Below are 21,108 nucleotides of genomic sequence, written 5' to 3' on the forward strand. Positions count from 1 at the left end.
CGACCAGGCCGTGTTTAATCCCCTTAATGCCGAGCGCCAGGCAAGGAAATAACAAATCCCATCGTGTAACGTCTTTTGGTATGACGCGGCCGGGAATCGAACTGCTGCTCTTCAGGCACGCTATCCATTACACCACGGAGGCGGTAGCCAAATCCAGGACAGAGGGAAAGTGCCGTGATGTTGCTACGGCCTCTGGCTGGACCCAAACTGCAGCTACAAGTTGTTATTATATTCAACTTTATACATGAAATTTACTTGTGTCCTTTCCAGTTAATCGGTCACCGTTATCTGCACCGATTGAGGCAACCTAAAATGCATGTGCAATTTTGAATGGTAATTTAGCGTTTTTACGAATACCTCATGGGATTCCATACCAGAAAATGGACATTTAAGAGGCGAAGGTATGATCGACTTCACTCGTGTCATGCCTAACTACCAATTTTACTTGGTAGAAAACATTATTACACTCAATTGGCATGCTGAACCTCGAAGCCACGCCTACCTAACAATGACTGATGGCGTAACACAGGGATGCGTTTCACACCAACTCCATGATCACTGGAACACAACTTAGATGTTTGAACGTACCTCCAGCCAGCCACACAGCTGACAGCTAGGATCGAACCTGGATGTCAACGAAATCATTAGTCATGTCTCTCCTCAACGTGAGCGGCTACAGGGAGCGATCAACACTCCATTTGAAGACTGATGCTGCTCATATAAACGTTATACGTTTCTAAGAAGGGACTCTTAAACCGGTTGTATTGCCGTTTATCTGGCGTCAAGGCCCAGGAATGTTTGACTTATACGACATCCAGACAACACAATGCCAAAGTGGTACATCAGTAACAGTATACAGTGGATGGGTTGCCCTGACCGGAAAGACCGACCTATGAATACCCATTAATTGCCATTTTCTGAATCAACAACAACAAAAATATTAAGGCCGAGATATTGAAACTGCCCTTACTGTGTTGCAAAAAAAACACATTTCGTCAACGTTATTTCTTTATTGTAGCCAGTAGAGTCTCTGCAGCTGTACAACGCAGACGTAAAATTAACATATCGTTTTCAGTTAGAACACAATCAGTAAATCCGCCAATGCCTCCCTGCATTTCTGGCCCATCACTTAGTCTGGCTGTTTACCCCTCGCCGTCCCACGGTGTCAGGTCAGAAGCACACTCATACTTTTTCAATTGACATTGTGCGAGTCGCGGGTGCTTCTGATAGGCAGGACAAGCTTACCCTTTTCACCATCTTCAGTGATCCATACATATAATTTGCACTCTACTTTGCCTCTAACGCCCAATGGAAATTGTGTAGTCGGATAATCGAGACTGGTTATTCTCTGGCGTTGACGTTGTATATTATATTGATATGTGACATATGTAATCCTTACGTTATACAAAGGCCACTCATCCAGATGCCTTTCCTATTTCAGTACCACCAACGACACTACAGGGTCTCGTGTTACCCCATTCCCGTACATTGTTTATAGGCTAACATCCCCGAGGACTAGCCCTCATCTTACGACCTCGTGGGTGAAAACGTAACCTCAGCATTGAAGCTAATGGGCACCGGTTATTAACTGCATGAAACCCGCTTTTACCCCAACACTACTGTGTTAAAGTACATCAGTTACGTGATTATAGTTCCACAAGATAAATATCAGCGACGAAACTCTGCACTTATGCGAGTGGAAGCTATATGGAATAAATAAAGCGACAATGCCATTAGCAAAAGAAAACTCGCACTCGGCAAGTGAACACGTTAGCTAAGAGAGACAGCTTTATGAACGCTTTAGCTAAAGCGACCATGCGAACCCAAACGTCCAGAGAGCGGACGCTATAGTATAGCGAGTGAAAGCTATATATAAGTGAGCGAATCCAACAGTACAGCAAGTAAACACTTTAGCTGATATGAGCGAACGTACACAACAGTTCAGCGAGCGAACGCTATAGTCCATCGAACAAACGTTAAAGTCTAAAGAGCGAATGCTGTAGGAAATCGAACGAACGTTAAAGTCGAAAGAGCGAACGCTTCAGCAAAGCGAGCCAACGCTATGATACATCAAGTAACCGCCAAAGTCTAGAAAGCGAGAACTAAAGTACAATGAGTGAATACTGAAGTACATGTATATTGAGTGCTATACTTGCAGTCAAAGCTACATTATGGTGCAATGATGATTACTTTAGTTAAGCGAGTGAACGCTTAGCTAGCTAACTCTTTTGTAATAAACGCTATAGTCGCTATATTGAATGTTAAATGGCGAACGAGGAAACGCTATTGTGGAATGTCTGGCGAGGGAATTCTATAGCATGATGGACGCTTTATCGCGGCTGGTGAATGTCCAATGCACGGAGCTCAAGCAACCGCTATCGTACGACAGAACGCTGGATCATGGAACACGGAATCAAAGAGAAGGAACGATGCAGTATTGTGGGAATCAACCTTTTCTCGTCAGAGCATAAGTTGATCAACGATTGTGAAGTATTTCTGCAGTATTAAAGGCATATATGGACGAGTACATGAGGTTATAACCATTACTGGGTAGTTTATCACAACCGCCTATAATGCCTGGTTATATTCCTTCGCTTCAATTACTTTTACAAAGTCTGCACACGGGGAATATATGCTATTATGATGTTTATGCTATAAATGATAACAAAACCAGCAGCATGCTTTCATCTACGCCCGAGAGACGGAAACAAATTACAAATTTGTTGGAACATTAACTCAAGTGGATTACAAGAAGATCACACCATAAAACTATTATTTATTGTTTGATGCATGATGTAAATTAAAGATTTCAGTCATTTCAGGAACATGAAACCAAACCCTTGTGTGTGTGATCATGTCCCAAGAACCTTAAAAATGTAATAGTGTCATTTCCACTTTAAACCATAATCCCGCATTTTAAGGAAACAGCAAGGGTTTCAAGCTAAGCGGGCACGGCTCTACCAATACCATACGTGCGTCTTAAAAATGTTATTGAGATTTGGAAGAACTGACAAGATTCACTTGAAGATACTTTCACAAATCAATATAAAACTGGGTTCGTTAGAGAAGCAATCTTGGCCGGCCTGCAGTGTGTCGGTCCAATTAATTAGGAAGCGTCTTTCAGCCTTGAATTCCCTTATGAACATAGAGCTCCCGGCCACGAAGAAGATGGTTATTTAATTAAGTAAAATCAAAATCTACCTATCTAAATTATGATGAATTGATCTTTATTGTCCCTCATTACGTTCAACTGATTGATCACTCGGGTCCGTGTATAACGAGACGAAAAACCTGACCGCCATAAAGAGTCATCGGTCTCACTGACCGGCTAGGCTTGCCCGGCGGATCAATGCATAATTTGACAAGGCCGGTGTCCCAGTGTATGTTTGGACATACGAAATTAGCTGGAATATTGCTAAACGCCGCTGAAAACTACTCAGTCAATTTTACTAACTCATCCCTGCATTGAGCTTTATTCGTAGTCCCCGAATCCGCGGTGTAGAGGAAGGAGTGTTTGCCCTGAGACCGGATAGTCGGTGGTTTGATCCCTTGGTCGTGTCAAACCAAAGACGTTACAGGATGGTACTTGTTGTCACCCTGCTAGCGAATTTTGGGAGAAAGGTGTCACCGGTTCCTAGTCAGTGTAATGTGTCTCAGTGGGGATCCAATGCGTCGTGGTATCGACGTGGTGAGCTATGGCAGTATAAACCTGAAATAAGTCCAGACTAGTACAAGCAGCCACGCACACACGCACATGTCCATCATAACGCTCCAAGAAAGCGCTGCCTAGTGGAACCCATCGAGAACTTATCGGAGAAGGGCTATGTTCCTGTCAGCAAACCCGGGTACTATCCCAATGTCAGTTAACAGATTGGGAGGTACCAAACCAAAGGTATCGAGAACAATGAGGAGCCGGACAACTTGATACTTAGGATGCAAGCTTAATATTTAGTAAGCGAGCCATGTTTTTCTGAATCATGTCAATCAAGTTCGTGTCAAATGGACATGGAATTCAATGATATAAATGATTTCATTGGATTTATCAACAAGGACAAGTTCAGGTTTATTGGCTTGGATATGTCGTAGGTTGTATATGGGCCTGTCCCAAAGAATTTTTTATTGTCATTTTCCATCAAGCCCTTTACATATTCGGGGTCGTTCCATGGATGGACATATCTTCTTCGCCTTCTTCCTCCTTTTTTGTACCATTTCTACTAGGGCGAGGGTCTTGAAATGTATGTGTTGATCGGGTGCTATGGAAACCTTTTCCGCATGTCCTAAACTGGGGGTTATGCTGAATGTTGAAGGGACCGCAGCCCTTTTTTAAAGTTGGCTGAAATAACCAACTCTGGAACCAAAGGTCCGATACCGTTCAAAGAAGAAAAAACATTTACCGTGGGGACGAATCACGGTTTGCCCTGATTATGTTTCAACGTTTGTAAACACCATATCAGCACCGTGTCGTCACCGTGCATTTGGTGTCATCAGAGTAGGAAATGTCCAACATCTGCGCGCTGACACACCTTGATATGTTCAAAGCGGCGTTAAACATTCCTCATTCACTTAGGTTTTCATACTCGTCATGATACAACATGGCTACATTATGTAAATAGGCAATATGGTAGCCAAGTGTTTGGAAATTGAACTTTGCTGGTGTCTCCCACAATGTTATAGCTGGACTAACCGATAACATATGCGACAAGCCATTCTTTGAAGTTTCGTTCGAATCGACAACTGAAACACTCGTGTGTATATAATCAGCATAGGAATTCCCTTCAGTCTGTTACTGTTATTTCACGCAAATGACGCCAGTTCCGAACCGATAGTACACCACCAAGCAATGTCACACTGTCGTGTTATTCAAAAAGATTGGACTTGGACGATTGGAACAAAACTACGCTTTTACAATAAAACGATTGGCTTGGAACAGTGAAGGTTAATATTACAAGTCGTTCTCAAGTAGACGCATTTCTGTCATGCTCTCATTTGGAGAAAAGAAACATGTAAAAACAAGTATTACAGCTTAAGATTTCGAAAGGACATTTTGCATCATGACAATTACTGAAACCAATCAACTTCGTAGAGACATTTTTTCAAAGGTCCTAGGAGGGAAGATTGTAAAAAGTTAAAAGTCAATTAAAATCGAAATAATTAGAAAATGAAAAACTAAATAATAATCATTAGCGCTGTTTAATCCGTACACTATGACAGCCGTACACTATGACATTTGCATAATTCCTATTGCCTTTGGGGCGTTTGGGTAGAGTAGTGGTTAACGCGTTCGCTCGTCACGCCGAAGACCCATTTCTGGTGTCCCCCGCCGTGATATTGCTGGAATTTTGCTGAAAGCTGCGTAAAACAAAACTCACTCACTCCCATTGCCTTTGTTGTTTGACATCGTACATGACTTGTATTTCTTTCTATTTGGACAAACCAACAACACAACGCTGTCAATCAACGACCTTCTCCCCGTATGAATATGCAGCACACATCGTGACAGCGTGGCCTCAAAGTGAAACCTTAATCCTAGCTGACAACCAGAGAGTTGTAAGGCCACGACTTCCGCCTTTAGGGTCTTCGAAAATGACTTGAAAATCAGATCACTATGCATACGATAACGTAATAAATAATTTGGTATTATAAATTGCGTAATCAAACGTGAAGATCCGGAGTAGAATTGGTCTTCAGCAACCCATGCTTGCCTTAAAAGGCGACTATGCTTGTCGTAAGAGGCGACTAACGGGATCGGGTGGTCAGGCTCGCTGACTTGGTTGATACATGTCATCGATCCCAATAGCGTGGATCGATGCTCATGATATTAATCACTGGATTGTTTTGTCCAGACTTGATTATTTGCAGACCGCCGTCATATAGCTGGAATATTGCCGAGTGCGGCGTTAAACAACAAACAAACCAATTATCCATTTACAAAATTGCCACCGCTATTTTGCCCTTTACGCCCAATAGAATTTGTTTCGGAAAGATAATCGAGATTGATTATTCTCTGGCGTTGACAGTATAAGTTTATGTATTTTCTACCTTTCCTTGTCTGATACCTATTGCAGAAAAAACTACTTTGAGTCGCATATGCAGACACCCATTAGAGGTAGTGATCCAGTGATACACTCTGTTACCATTAATCCTTGCCATATATGCATGGACAGGGACTGGGTGTATGCATGCAATACCGTTGAGTGCCAATTCTTTAAATTGGTTTCACGCAGGGGGAAAGCAACTAAAGGTCTTCAGGCAGAACTGGCTGACTCCGAAGATTGCGGGGTAGAATTGTCTTCAGCAACCCATTCTTACCGTAAAAGGCGACTATGCTCGTAAAAGGCGACTTACGGGATCGGGTGGTCAGGCTCGCTGACTTGGTTGATGCATGTCATCGATCCCAATTGCGTGGATCGATGCTCATGATGTCAATCACTGGATTGCCTGGTCCAGACTCGATTATTTACAGACCGCCGTCATGTAGCTGGAATATTGCTGAGTGCGGCGTTAAACAACCAACCAACCAACGACTCCGTATGTCTCGGAGTCATAAGTCTGTATATAGCGACGTGAACCACTGTCATTCACATTATCCGTCATCACTTAATTTGGTGAGTCGTCATTTGGAGAACAGGACGCATTTTTATCTGCCAGTAAACGCACTGGAAATGATCAAAAACGTGAATTGTAAATAAGTAATTCAGGAACTAATATTGTTGAATGAGTTTAACTTTATATGTAAAGACAGTTAATTTGATGTACGCAGAATTCCCTCTGAGATGAAAGAATACTGGTCTTTGTGAAAATCGATTTATTGGAAAAGGACTACCGACAGCTATAATTGGAAAGAGCAACTTTATTCATTTATGGCGAAAAAAAGTTCACGATATTGAGGATAGGAATCACTGATCGCTGATTAACGACAATCGGGGAAATGCGAATAACGAAGTATGTAGAAAACTGCTATACAGGAAACCACTTATGAAATCAAAAAAATATCTTTTGTAATCATTTAAATCACTGTATGCAGAAACAGAATATTGATGCAATTATTTGCATAATGGTAACTGATAAGAATCGTCAATGCGTCAAACAGATAAAACACACATGCTACAATGATATTAAAGTAATATTTACATTCAAGTACACATGGAAGACGTTATTGACAAAAGCATAGTTACAAGAATGTCAAAAGATAAATAATAACGATAAACGTCGTTTCTGTAGAATTGTGTATTCAATAATCACTCAGCATCAATTCATATTATTTACTTGAACTGATGTATTTTTTGCTGGTAAATTGTTATTATCTCTAACAAGTTCCTTGGGTTGTCTGTTTATATGGCAGTTTTCACGTTTCCCTTATAAAATGCTACTATGCTGGAGCGCTTCTTTGTTTCTTGTTTAAATCCGCACACAGCAATATTGGAGCTATATGGCTGTGAAGCGCATCTGGTAATGTAGATTCAGAACAATAGTCTCATTGGTGAGTGTTGAAACCAACATGCTTCCAAATTGCAAGTTAATTCATAAAGTGAAAAGACAGTATCAGTCCTCTAAACTAGCTCCAAACTGAACTAAACTATCCCTTCAGCTTACGTGATTGCCTGTCTGATTCAGAATGTATTCAAATGAAATGGAGCATTTGAAATAGCGGGGAAAAACCTCTCGGTCAACATGTTATTGAAACAAATTACTTTGTAATGCGCTGACGAGTTGCTGTTGCGGGCGTGCATAACTAGGGGGGATGTGAAACAAGTCCAAACCAGATGCACACTTTTTATGACCGATTGCGCTATTAACAAAATTTTCGTAAATCACGGTGTGACATCACGATGTGAGAGGAATGCCTCATCGCAAGGCGATGCAGGTTTTAGTTTTGCACTTTGGTGAAACTAACGATCCTGTGTATAGTGCTGACAAACATAATTTGGCTTAATTAAGATTCGATTTGGTACACCTATGGGTGGTAGCTTTGCATAGCCAATCTCCCAAAGACAATTCAAGGGAGTCCTGTCCACTCCTGACCCAGCTCGGCTGACGTAGCGAGTAGCCTTTGATGTCGGCGTATATCCATACGTACACGTCTCCCGATTATGTGCTCTGTGGGAGAATGGTCAGCACCAATGGCGGACCATTGCATTCTGGTCATGCTGTTGGGGTAGACAGTTACGATAGTGGTCGATTAGCACGAACGTTATCGTTCTGAAAGACAAAACGTGGACCACCATGGTATACAAACAGCGATAGGCTCTATCCTCGACAAAATGCAGTCGTACTCAAAGTGATCCTGCCCCATTGTATTACATACCCACCCCAAAATCTGTCATGTTGACGTTCTAATGACGTTCGTTGGCACGCCTCCAGACACGTCTACGCCTATCAAGGAAGTCGAGAGTGAATCTGCACTCATCTGAAAACATGACACGAGACCATAGGCGATTCGCCTAGTTTCTATGCTAGAAACACCTTTAGCGTAGGTCTAGTAAGTGTCGATTTGTTGACAACTCCTGAACTCCGGTGACCTGGCGCAAGTGATTTGACTGGCTCCTAAAAGCCTGGTTTCTCATGAATAAATCCTGAATTTGTGTTGACCCAGGTGGCATTATGCGGAGCCAATCGATAACATTTGGTGTCTGCAGAAACCTGTTCCAAAGTCTGCAAATCACAGACTGAGAAACATTGAATACATTGGCTTCCTCTGCCGGAGTTTTACCAGTTTTAAGCATTCCCATTCTGATAAAATAATTACTGTTACTGTAGATAATGAAAACCAACAATACTAATGGCTCACATCGATTTCAGAACCTTTCTTTGAAGTGGCAAAATCAAGAGTGACTCCCCGGCCACGTGCACGGAAGAAATTACATGGTCTACGTACAATATTACAGGTGTGTTGAGGCGTTAGGTTTGGGTTATGTATCTGTCAGTTATTTTTCAAAGTTGATCTTTCGTCTGACGGCCGTTGATAACATTCATGTTTCATGACCCTTACCTCTTTTGGAGAGTATATTACAGTGAAACTGTCAATCCGGACGATACCGCACCAGTGCTATAGTCCGGACCAATACATTTCTGGATTAACGAATTAATCGTACGGTTTTCATGGCCCTTTTGTCTTGTTCACATGTTACATAAAAGGTATCAATGGAAAGGCGGGGTTTCCTGATAAACAGGGTCCGGACGAGGTTTCACGATTTCACATTTAACCCTTTTTAAGCTAGATGCGGACTGTTACTGCATATTGCTTTGTTTGTTGCTTAACGCCGCACTCAGTAATCTTCCAGATGTATGACGGCTGTCTGTAAATAATCGAATCCACGCAATTGGGATCGATGACATGCATCAACAATGTCAGTGAGCCTGACCACCCGATCCCGTAAGTAGCCTGTTACGACAAGCTTAGTCGCCTTTTACGGTAAGCATGGGTTGCTGAAGACCTATTCTACCCCGGATCTCCACGGTTCGCCAATTGCTTGTGTTTTTACTGTTATTTTTACTCCCACCGTTATGTAGATATGACGTATTATGGCAGCAGGCAGCAGGCTTACAAGTATCCTGGTGGCCAGGTGCAATCTGAGGCTGAAAATCCATATCTGGGTTATCTGATGTAATTTGTAAGTACTGAATGGAGACAATCATCTTCTGAGTACGTTCTGTGAACTTTAAATACTGGGGAAAAGCACATGAAAGAGTTCTCTTACTTCGTCTGCAAGCCGACATATACATATGATCCATGCTTTGATGTTCAGATATCTGTGGCTGCAATTGATCCATTCAAATAGCACAAGTGCTGTACAAGTATCCCATTTCCTCACACTCTTAACTATCATGATTTTTCATGATCATATAGCTCTTGCAAAGTGGTCATGAGAACTTCCTGGTACAAAACTACTGGCCAATAATAACTTACGTCAAAGACTAGTTTCATTGGTTTTATTCAGCTTTCAGATAAACGGACATCGAGCAAATTCCTGTGAAGTTGTCACACTTATGTCAATATGGAAAATGACAAACTCTCAACAATATGCGTGCGATAAGACTAGACGGACGAAAGATACAAATTGCGTAACCCGGAAGAGGAACAAGGCACAGCGAGGCGAAATGTGCACGACAGGAAGACTAACTGCGCAAGGCGGAAGGAGTGTTTGGCCAAATGTGCATGTGCATGAGAGTCGAACATTGACAGTCGCTTCAAGGACAAAAAGTGAAAAATCAGACAGACACTTTGTAATACAATTAAGCAAGAATCAACCTACTTGTCAGAAGCTTATGACAGAAGAAATAGTACAGGGCGCTAACGTTACCAACTTCAGTTAACCATACAGATGGGTTATTAGAACTGATGGAATCACTCGATGAATTGTGCGAACAAGATACCACAGACTTAGAAAGCACACTCAGGCGTGACAGATTTCATGACTGAATACGACTGTGCAATAAATGCAGGAAATGTAATATGATTTTGTCGGACGCAGTATTAGAACTCAAATTATTGGACAAGGCCAAGTTTAGTGTTGACAGCCGCCTGTGACAGAACATTTTCCTCAGTCAAATCAGTAAGAAAACGATTTTTTAGGGGATGGTTGGGGGGGGGGGGACGCTTCAAGGACAAAAAGTGAAAAATCAGACAGACACTTTGTAATACAATTAAGCAAGAATCAACCTACTTGTCAGAAGCTTGTGACAGAAGAAATAGTACAGGGCGCTAACGTTACCAACTTCAGCGTGAACCCATTCAAAACACAGTATTCTTCAGGGAAAAAACATCAGACAGACACTTTATTAAATATAGCAAGAATCAACCTACTTGTCAGAAGCTTATGACCGAAAAAAAATACAGGGCGCTTACGTTACTAACCTCAACCTCAAGTTTCTCACCCAAAGGTACAAATCCCATTTGATAGACATAGCAGAAGGACAAGATGTCCGGTGTGCCAATCAGAATTCCACTGGATAAGCCAATGTCCACACATACAAGTAAAAACAGGAAAGAAAGACAGTGAGAATGAGAAATGGATGAAAAATGTAATTTGACACTGTATACGATGATCCAAACGACAGAGGAATGAGTCTACATCATCAGGTCCTCACTGTATTGATATTAGGAAAACTATTGAAGGACGTATTTGAAATGTTGCAGCTTGATTAACCGGTTTGGCCATGCTTCAGTAGTCGATATGAAATATATTAAAACGATGACATTCAGGAGCAAGAATTGTAAAAAAACTTTTGTCACTGATTGTTGAAGAATTCAAAATTTGTGATAAACATCGAATAACACCACCTCAGTCTGCACTAGGGCCTTGGGCAGTTGCTTTTAATCACACTGTAGCAGTATATTTACATGAATTTGACAAGAATACAGAGTACTTAAATATATGATAGATGAATTAACTCGTTTCAACGGGAGAGAATTCAACAATGAAGAACGAACATGCTATGCAAGGTGAAAATAGAAAATCAGTGTGACTGGGAAACTGCCTAATGTTAGGGATTGACAGCTAAGAACATTATGATCAACAATCTTGGGTATAGATCATATGAACTGCTATAAGGAGGAAATCCCAACTTACCATCGATGCTTACAACTAGTCAAACGGTGGGAGAAGAAACACATCAGAGCATTACATGCTACAAGTCAGGCAAAATAGTAGCATACAGTAATAAAGAAACCAATTTTTTAACAGGGCTGGAAATGCAACAGGAATGAACAGAAAATGGTACAATGTACAAAAAAGGCCCCACAGGAAATAAAAGAACATCCATCCTTAGATATTAGTAAAGAACAGGGACTTGATATGATTGAGAATACAGAACCTGAGGAAACAGTAATGGTGAAATAATGAAAGAAATTACTTCGGAGATTGCAAATGGAAAAGTAGAAAAGAAACAAGGCAGGCGAAGAAATAGGAAATGGGGATCAGAAGCAGGTTCCAACAACTGGACATGTATCATGAAAGAGTGAGTGAGTGAGTTGGGTTTAACGCCACTTTTAACATCATTCTAGTTATATCACGGCGTGTCAGCTTAAAGGGGCACTGATCTAAAGCAATTCCCTGGGACTGGTTGTTGCCTTTCTTATTGTTTTTTTCCAGTGAGTACCCGGATGATATAGCAGAAACCTAGACTAGTTCTCAACCTGTGCTGCGCAATTCGTAAGCGCATTTGTCACTTTTATTGATGGTCACATTGATCAACAAAATGAAATACATTTTTGGAAATAATAAGGAAATGTAGGTATCTTTGTAGGTAGCATCGGTAATGGTGACGAAGTTTTGATAAGTCACTTGTTTGGTAATTGTGGGATTTTCGTTTGCACTATTTTGACTTGCAACACAAAGTAAATATTTCTCCTTAGCATTGTTTATTTTATCGTGTTTATATTTTTACATACAAAGTGTGCAAAATGTTCACTTAGGAAATTTATTAAACGCCTGATTTTTCAGTTATTTTACAAATTGACTGAAAAATTTGTCCATCTGTATAATTATGACCACGAATTCCAAACATTTTTATGTTTAATATCATCACCAAGAGACTGGACATGTTAGGATGAATAGTACATTTCTATATTGTTTGGCTTCTAATCCTACTTAATAATCTATTGTGATGTTCTTAGGCCCTATTGATCGTCTTAATCAATTTTGGTTAATCTGTTAAAGAAATGGACAGATTTTTCAGTCAAAATGACTGATATATTTACACATTTTATAAATTGCCTGAGAGAATCACATTTTACAAATTGACTGTAAAATACAAAGGAAAAGTCTTGTGAACACAACGTCTATCGCGCATCGAAGAATTTCCCAACCAAGACGTAGAGGAAAAAGAATGAGATAACAATGAGCAATTAATCAACGTATTATCGGTTAACTCTTTGAACAAACTGTTGTTTTTACATCGTCACATCACGCAAGGATATGAGTGTATTCCCTTTGTTTTAGTAAACCTAAACATGTAAACACTCACTTTTGACATATCCACCGTGCATGATAACAGTGATTAATCAATCAATGCATTTTCTGTTAATCCTTTGATGACTACGAACGATCCGCTGATTTACAAAAAAAAAGTAAATCATTCATCTCTTACTGGGCTGCCACGTGCATATTACATAACACACATTTCATCTCACTTCAAACCTGGATTTAAATTGAATAATTACTCAAGACACAATAAATGCCAAATGGGAAGCTTCCTCGGGTATTCGGAGTGGTGCTACCACAAATTATATCTGTAATAAATTCATTAACTGGGCATCAAGTGAATGACGACAAATACACAAGTGTAAGGTTATACCAGAAAACGTGGATGACAAGGGAGTAGTAATCGTATTATCGACGCAATCCAAAATCCGAAAATGCTTTCACTGCATTGATACTTTTTTTTAAACTATAACAATCAGGTTAACCGATGAGCTCCGCCATTCTTTTTGTCTGTTTGTTTAGGCTGAAGAAATTAATTAACATGCTTCGTTTGTCGAAATCTTTATAGATCACGGTTAACCAATCAGTGTTCAAAAACGGGTAAAACAAATATTGCCTACCTACAAGTTTATATTGCTGTCCTTGCAGACGGTTGCCCAGTCTCTTGTCACGCTCAGTTGCGTTGCGTATCATCCGGGCATCACGGGGGGAAAAAAATAACAAAGGCAACAACCACTCCCGGGGAATTGCTTTAGATCAGTGCCCCTTTAATGTGGGAGGAAAGCCCGAAGTGATGCAGGTCTCAGACGTTTACCACTTCGGTGAAACCCAAGACAAACCTAGAAACATAATCGGTGCGAACCGGGATTCGAACCCACAATCATAGGTGGGTAACTCTAGACGTAATAGACGTAACTCTTCACAGCGAATCACGGAGCCTTAGGCGACTGGGCAACCCGTGCCCCCTATCATGAAAGAAACAGAGGAAGGACTAACTCAAGAAGATCATTCGAAAACTAGAGGATTTTGGGAACAATGGAATCAAGGGAATTTTGGCGGTCATAGCACAGAGAAAGTGGACGCTGCAATCCATGGATATAAAGACGGCATTTGTGAAAGAACAAGCATTTAAGAGATATATATTCCTTCGACCTGCTAAAAAAGCAAAGAGCCCTGGAAAATTATGGCATTTACAGAAATGCATACATGGCTTAAGCGATGCATAATTGAAATAAAGATGTACTCATCGACTCCGGTGCAAATATATCTGAAGTCGATCCAGCGATATTCTATTGGGTGTACCCTGCAAGTCATGTCGATGACTTTATCTAGGGAGGCACAGGAGAGCTTGATAAACATGGATTACAGCATATCGAGAAGCCGGTTAGTACTTATACAGATTGAGAAGAGCCACCTGATGGAAAGGTCAGCCAGAGTGACAGAAGAAGCCAAGCACATGTTCATACAGAAGAGGGACAAATAGTGTGGACTGCAAGACAGAGTTGACAAGATGTTGTGTTTGATGCATGTCAATTGGCCTCCAATATATAACAAAGAATAGTTGAGCACATTTTAGAAACAAACAAAGTAATCAAAAAGATTAGTGAGTGAGTATGGTTTTACGCCACTTTTAGCAATATTCCAGCAATATCACGGTTGGGGACACCAGAAATGGGGTTCACACATTGTACCCATGTCGGGAATCGCACCCGGGTCTTCGTCGTGACGAGCGAACGCTTTACCCACTAGGCTACCCGACCGCCAAAGTTTGTATTAATTTCAGAGTTTGGTAACTTGTCCTGGTTATGTTTATATAAAACAGGACAAACTACATGTATCAACAAAGAGTGCGCAATAACGCTATCCACAGACAAAACATTCATGTTGACATATTACACAACGCGGAAGATGAACATGTCACAGGTTCATACAGATGAATTTACAATTTACATCAACGTCCTTACGATGAAACTGATTCCAATCGCAAATTTGAATCTATTTGACTAACTTTTATCTGTACAATGCCAGCAAAACCAGTAACTAATATACTAAATGTGTACAATTTGTGTACACGGATAATTACATACATATACTGATATTTATATTTGAATAGATTATAATATATTTTTTACTTTCTGTAATACTGGAATGAGTCATGTCATGTCAGGATATTATTTTCGTTGGTTCGAATCTCAAATTTGCTATGAGTGCAATTCCTGGTTTGTCATCTGCGTTGCTTCTGGGCTTTCTTTAAACATTAGGCCAACGCTTGGGTAAACCAAACTCTTACTCTCTTATTCAAGGACAATATAGCCTTACTTAACTTCATACCAATACCATACCAAAACGTATGCATTAATTTCACTTTTTCAACGTAAGAAGTACAAAAGCATATAAATGCATTAACCGAGCATCACAAAATGTCAGAAAAAAACAAAAAGAAAACTTACATTTGTGCTCCAACAAACTTTCATACAGACTGTGACAATCGGCAGGCAACATGGAGGATCACACAGCATATGTACCTCTAATGCATGGAGGTTGTGTGCTCACACCTGATCACATGACAGGAAGAAGTGAAACAGGCTTCAATATACATTTCAGATTATACACTCATTGCTGAAACCTGGGTTTGAACTTACTACCGACAACCTTACTGGAATTCAAATCTACATCTATATCCACTGGACCTCAGAGAAACATGAGAGCTCCTGAACAAATTAACATCATAAACCTAATCAATAGAAAAAACTTTCATCTTGGCATATTCATTAATGGTTACAGTAAGATTCTGAGGTACCTAAAATCTGAACACCGGCCGACAACGTGAGAGTTTTGATTTTACAACATTTTATAGCTGTGTAACGGCAACCTATAACTACAGTCTGGGCCATGCAAACCAGTTGCTGATCCATGGTGTGAGGCAGTCCCATCAGTATCAGATCTTGTATTCCGATTCAATATTTCTCTCCCTCAAGATCTGCTGGAGAGATGTTACAAGATATCCATAGAAAGTTACGTCAAGTAAACTTGACTGTCAGGCAAAATGAAAGATGCATAGGATCAAGAACCAATCAGATGTCAGCGTTCTAAAATGAAAGTAGAGCAGATACCATAGCGTTCATGCATGGTAGGATGTAATATATACACATGCCATTGGTATTTACTCTTTATTCAGAACTTTGTTTTCGTTTTCACCCGCTCGTTCCGAGAATGTAGAAGCATCCACACTGGCAGGATGATAAGACGTTTCATACTCTGGTGGAGACGCACTGAGATGTGTCGAATCTGATATGGATGACACTGCGCTGCTGCTGTACCATGACAATCAGACTGGAGTTGACCCTAACAAGTGTGGGGTCCTGGAAACTATTCATTCATGGATTATCCAGGGGTTCAAACATAGCATCGCAATTTACCAGAAGTGAACTGGCGCAGAACATATACCTATACAAAGCCCTCGTAAGTGGTGCAGTGACAGACATAATAGAGTGGGTTGAACACATTATGTGATTCACTTTATGACCTTACCGGATGAAAACGTACACCCTATAATGTTGGCTACCAGGTTTTGTAAGGTATGAAACCCAAGGTAACGAAAAGGAACATTTATACATTAGAGGTCGGAAAGGGACCGTACAAATAGCATGTTTTACAACCATGCCCGTCAAGCATCCGCAAACGCTTAACTCGGGTTGCAGTATGTTCTGATCATGGAATATCTTCGCCTCAGAAGAGAGCATTGTGAGCTTACTGTTCATCCCCTGAAACAAACACTTGTACACCAGTATTACATGCACTGGAAATATGAAAAATGTTTGCAAGCTGCTGAATCTTTACAAAGTATCAAGCACACAAAAGACATCTAGATGGGTGGCCATTGGTTAACGTAAGGATGGATGTTACATATCAATATAACATGAAACGTCAACGCCAGAGAATAACCAATATCCGACAAAACAGATTCTGTTGGGCGTTTAAAGGGCAAAATAGCTGTGTAAATGGTATGAATGTAACTTACTGAAACATGAACATCAACGGTGGAAGATGGAGTTGGTTAAATTGATATCGTTGAGGCGTTCAAACACATTCTTCAGTAGGAAAATTGTTGTATTGAAGATGCGCACTCACTGTTCCTGTTTTAAAAAAAACTATAAAAAAACATTTGTTATGCCATGGATCGGACTATCAGATCACATCGTACCAAAAACTCCCTTGCAGTACTTAATCCCGGCATAGAGTTTTTAACCTTTTTCAAAATTGACAAAATGTGGCAGTTGCGAAAGTTGATCTTCCTTATAAGCTTTGTATCACTCCTTATCCCCGCAGATAGCCTGTTGGCGCCTTCCTGTGGCACATGTGTTCAAGAATAACAAACACGCTGCCGGGAACTACGGATTACCAGCCCCGACTGTATGAGTAGTCAGCGCCCCGGGTCTGCGGCGACTGTGCTACGGCATTCATCAACGAAGGAAGGAAAACCCTTTTTCTGACTTTCCCGTTGTCATTCAAAAAATGAAAATGAGGCAAAAACGTGTCCATTCTTCAGAGAAACTTTGCTGAACTTTGCTATTAATGTGATGAAAAGTAATGGATGACGACTTATTGCCTCAACTGACCGGTCAGCTTTAAGAATAAGTTAAATGCACGTCAGCAACATATCACAATATGTCGGATCCAGATCCGTCAATATTGTTTATCGCATGTGCTGGTCTGAACCGTCATTGGCAATCAAAGCGCAATTCTGTCGAGACAAACTTAACAATTAAACAATTTATACCTTTTTCAAACAGATCAAGAACAATCACAATTGTCTTGAGAAATGTTTATTTCTTTACTCTGATTAAAAACACTTAACCAATTCTATTTTTTTTCTAACAAATACAGTATATGATAATTTCTTTGATAACAATTCCAGATTGAAAGCCTTCACCCTGAGTGTTGATGTCTATTCATGGTCAGTAGCAATATTATTGGTTCGAATCCCGGTTCACCCCGATTATGTTTCTAGGTTTGTCAGCACCATACCCGTGCTCGTGGGTTTCACCGAAGTGGTAAACGTCTGAGACCTGCATCACTTCGGGCTTTCCTCCAACATTAAGCTGACACGCCGTGATATAACTTGAATAATGTTAAAAGCGGCATTAAACCCAACTCACTCAGTAGCAATATTTGTCTTGTCTTATGTTCAAGTTGTTGATGCCCGACTGACCAGTTGAGCGTGAGTACTCGAGGTCACCGTCCTGCGAGGGGGCACAGGTGGCCCAGTCGTCTAAGGAGCCGCGATTCGCTGTGCAGAGTTACTTCCCTTAGGCAGGCCAAAAACCTATGATTGAGGGTTCGAATCCCGGTTCGCCCCGATTATGTTTCTAGGTTTGTCACCACCATACCCGTGCTCGTATGTTTCACCGAAGTGGTAAACGTCTGAGACTTGCATCACTTCGGGCTTTCCTCCCACATTAAGCTGACACGCCGTGATATAACTGGAATACTGTTAAATACGTCGTTAAACCCAACACACTCTGTCCTGCGAACTTCTAACGAAATACCACTGCAGGCACCCTGACACCCTGAGCTTGTTCTCCTTGTTTGTTTGTTGTTTAACGCCGCACTCAGAAATATTCCAGCCATGTGACGGCGGTCTGTATAATCGAGTCTGGACCAGACAATCCAGTGATTGACATCACGAGCATCGATCCACGCAATTTTCATACGATGACATGCATCATCAACCAAGTCAGCTGGCCTGACCACTCGAACCCGTTAGTCGCCTCCTACAAGCATAGTCGCCTTTTACGGTAAGCATGGGTTGCTGAAGACCTATATCACACAGGTTCTTCACGAGTCGGTGTAAGTTGAATCTAATGGACTGTGGACCCCAGTAGAATTTATCTTTGCGAAGGTTTCTTCTTCTTGTTAATATCTGTATTAGTGTGGAAGTCAAATACATGGAATGGTGCTCCGCTGTTTTGTCATACCTAGAGTGGCACTAACCTATTTGGAAAGTTAAATGCTTCATAGACGGGCTGCCATCTTTTAGCATATTTATGTAAAGCTTTCCTGAAAGAAATCTAATCCGTATCGATTTGACACTATTCTTGGACTCTTTGCAAACATAAAGTAGAAGTAACAAAAAATATTTTAAAAAACCCATCTGGATATGCCGTTTTGATAGACTCAGTCATCCCCTTTACCTATAAGTGATCATCAGCTCCGTACAGTTAGGAAGCGCCACATGTGACCATGGTCAAATAACATAGCAGACACTGATAACCCTTGGTCAAGACAATGTCAGTTGTAGGAGGTTCTGTCTGACAGATCTTGATCACAATCTCCAGAAAAGACCGGCAACTGTCACTGCTTCCAGGTTGACCCTGTTCTATGCGAAGTCGAGTGACGTTAAGACGGAGAGAATCGTTCTTGTAGGATCTCGTTATGCAGTTGCTGTCCTGAATATCTATTGAATTCGGGACGTTAGTATGGGGACACCGCTCTAGATGCCACACAGGCATCTCTACTATGGTTATCTGTTTTGGTGATTTCTTTATGTAACACATGACGAAGATTGCTTTAGATATACAAACTAGATTAAAGATTTGCTCTCTAGCCGTCACTCTTTTGTTATGAAAAACGCCTTTCCATGACGGCAAATTGTATGATGTAAGTTGAAATTATTTGATAATTAAGTACAACTGGTTTGAATTCAATCAAATTCTACCATGAATTCCATATTGCATTGAGACCAAAACTTAGATTGTTTAAAGAGTTTGTTAACAAATTCGGTTTAAATGTGAAAAAACAACGTATATTTGTATACAATAAAATCTAGGAATTAAGGTTAACTACCAAACTACATTTATCTACCATTCAAAACCGACCTCGAAGACATGTTGCAGACGGATTAGAGTTGACAGTGGTTGTTGATGAAATGTGTCTCGATACCGTTCCCCATTGTAGACAGTGTGTAAATGAGACAAAACCATTTCCATAATCATAAGAAATATCCGAGTTCATTGTACCATTCCGACTATGTCATAAGCACGAATTTATGAATCACTATCAAATAGTGCTGACACCAGGTAGCAAAGCTACTGAGAAGCATATTAACACAGCTGTCCGTCTGACATCTTTTGCCGTCAGATAATCTCTAACGATTGGTTGGTTGGTTTGTTCTTTTACGCCGCACTCAGCAATATCCAACTATATGACGGCGGTCTGTAAATAATCGAGTCTGGACCAGACAATCCGGTGATTAATATCATGAGCATCGATCCACGCAATTGGGATCGATGACATGCATCGACCAAGTCAGCGAGCCTGACCACCCTATCCCGTTAGTCGCCTCTTACGACAAGCATAGTCGCCTTTTACGTAATCTCTAACGAAACATGTTGAACAAGAATTGTTACTACAGCTCATATTCATTTCAAGTTGTGGTTGAATATATCATCGACTGAGAGTATTCTAAAGTCGCGAGTGGCTTAGTGCACATCTTTTGCGCGTCGGAACCATACGAAAACATTCATTGCATTCCCTTGACCGACCAGGAAAGGTTGTCCTCTGCGATGTCCGCGCACTCGTATAGGACCCTTGACGAAATAATGTGTCTTTACCGTCAGGCACCGCTTGACCGGTTACGGGTCGTCTTGCTACTTTGTTTGTTGTTTAACGCCGCACTCAGCAATATTCGAGCTATATGACGGCGGTCTGCAAATATTCGAGTCTGGAACAGACAATCCGTCTTGCTACTGGTTCGATCAGGTCGAAACTTAGGTTTTGCTAGTATGTGGTTATGGGGCAGTTTTCTCTGGTACTGAAGTATTCTGGTGATATTGAGCTAAAACGTTTTAGCTAGGCCTTTTTATTTCTTACCCGTTTTTCTGGTAATCAGTGGATAACGAACGTTCCCCTTATTGTCTAGTTTAGGTCAAGTACCTATTTACTATTGTTGGCCAAGAACCCTTTTCAATGATTGTGAGTCTATATATTCCGTAAGTCAAGTACATGTACCTTGTATTTTGAGAAGTCTAGTATTTCTTTGGCCTGTCTAAGTGACTAGCCTGCTATTCAGTCGATTTTTCGTCTTTTTCATTCTCCAAGAAACTTATTTTAGGGATAGGCCCTCTGTGTTTATTTCCCGTTATTTAACCCAGCTGAGGTTATTCACTCATAAGAGTGATGAGTT

The sequence above is a fragment of the Haliotis cracherodii genome, unplaced genomic scaffold, assembly GCF_022045235.1.
Source record: "Haliotis cracherodii isolate W230 unplaced genomic scaffold, xgHalCrac1.p SCAF_1, whole genome shotgun sequence".
NCBI lineage: Eukaryota > Metazoa > Mollusca > Gastropoda > Lepetellida > Haliotidae > Haliotis > Haliotis cracherodii.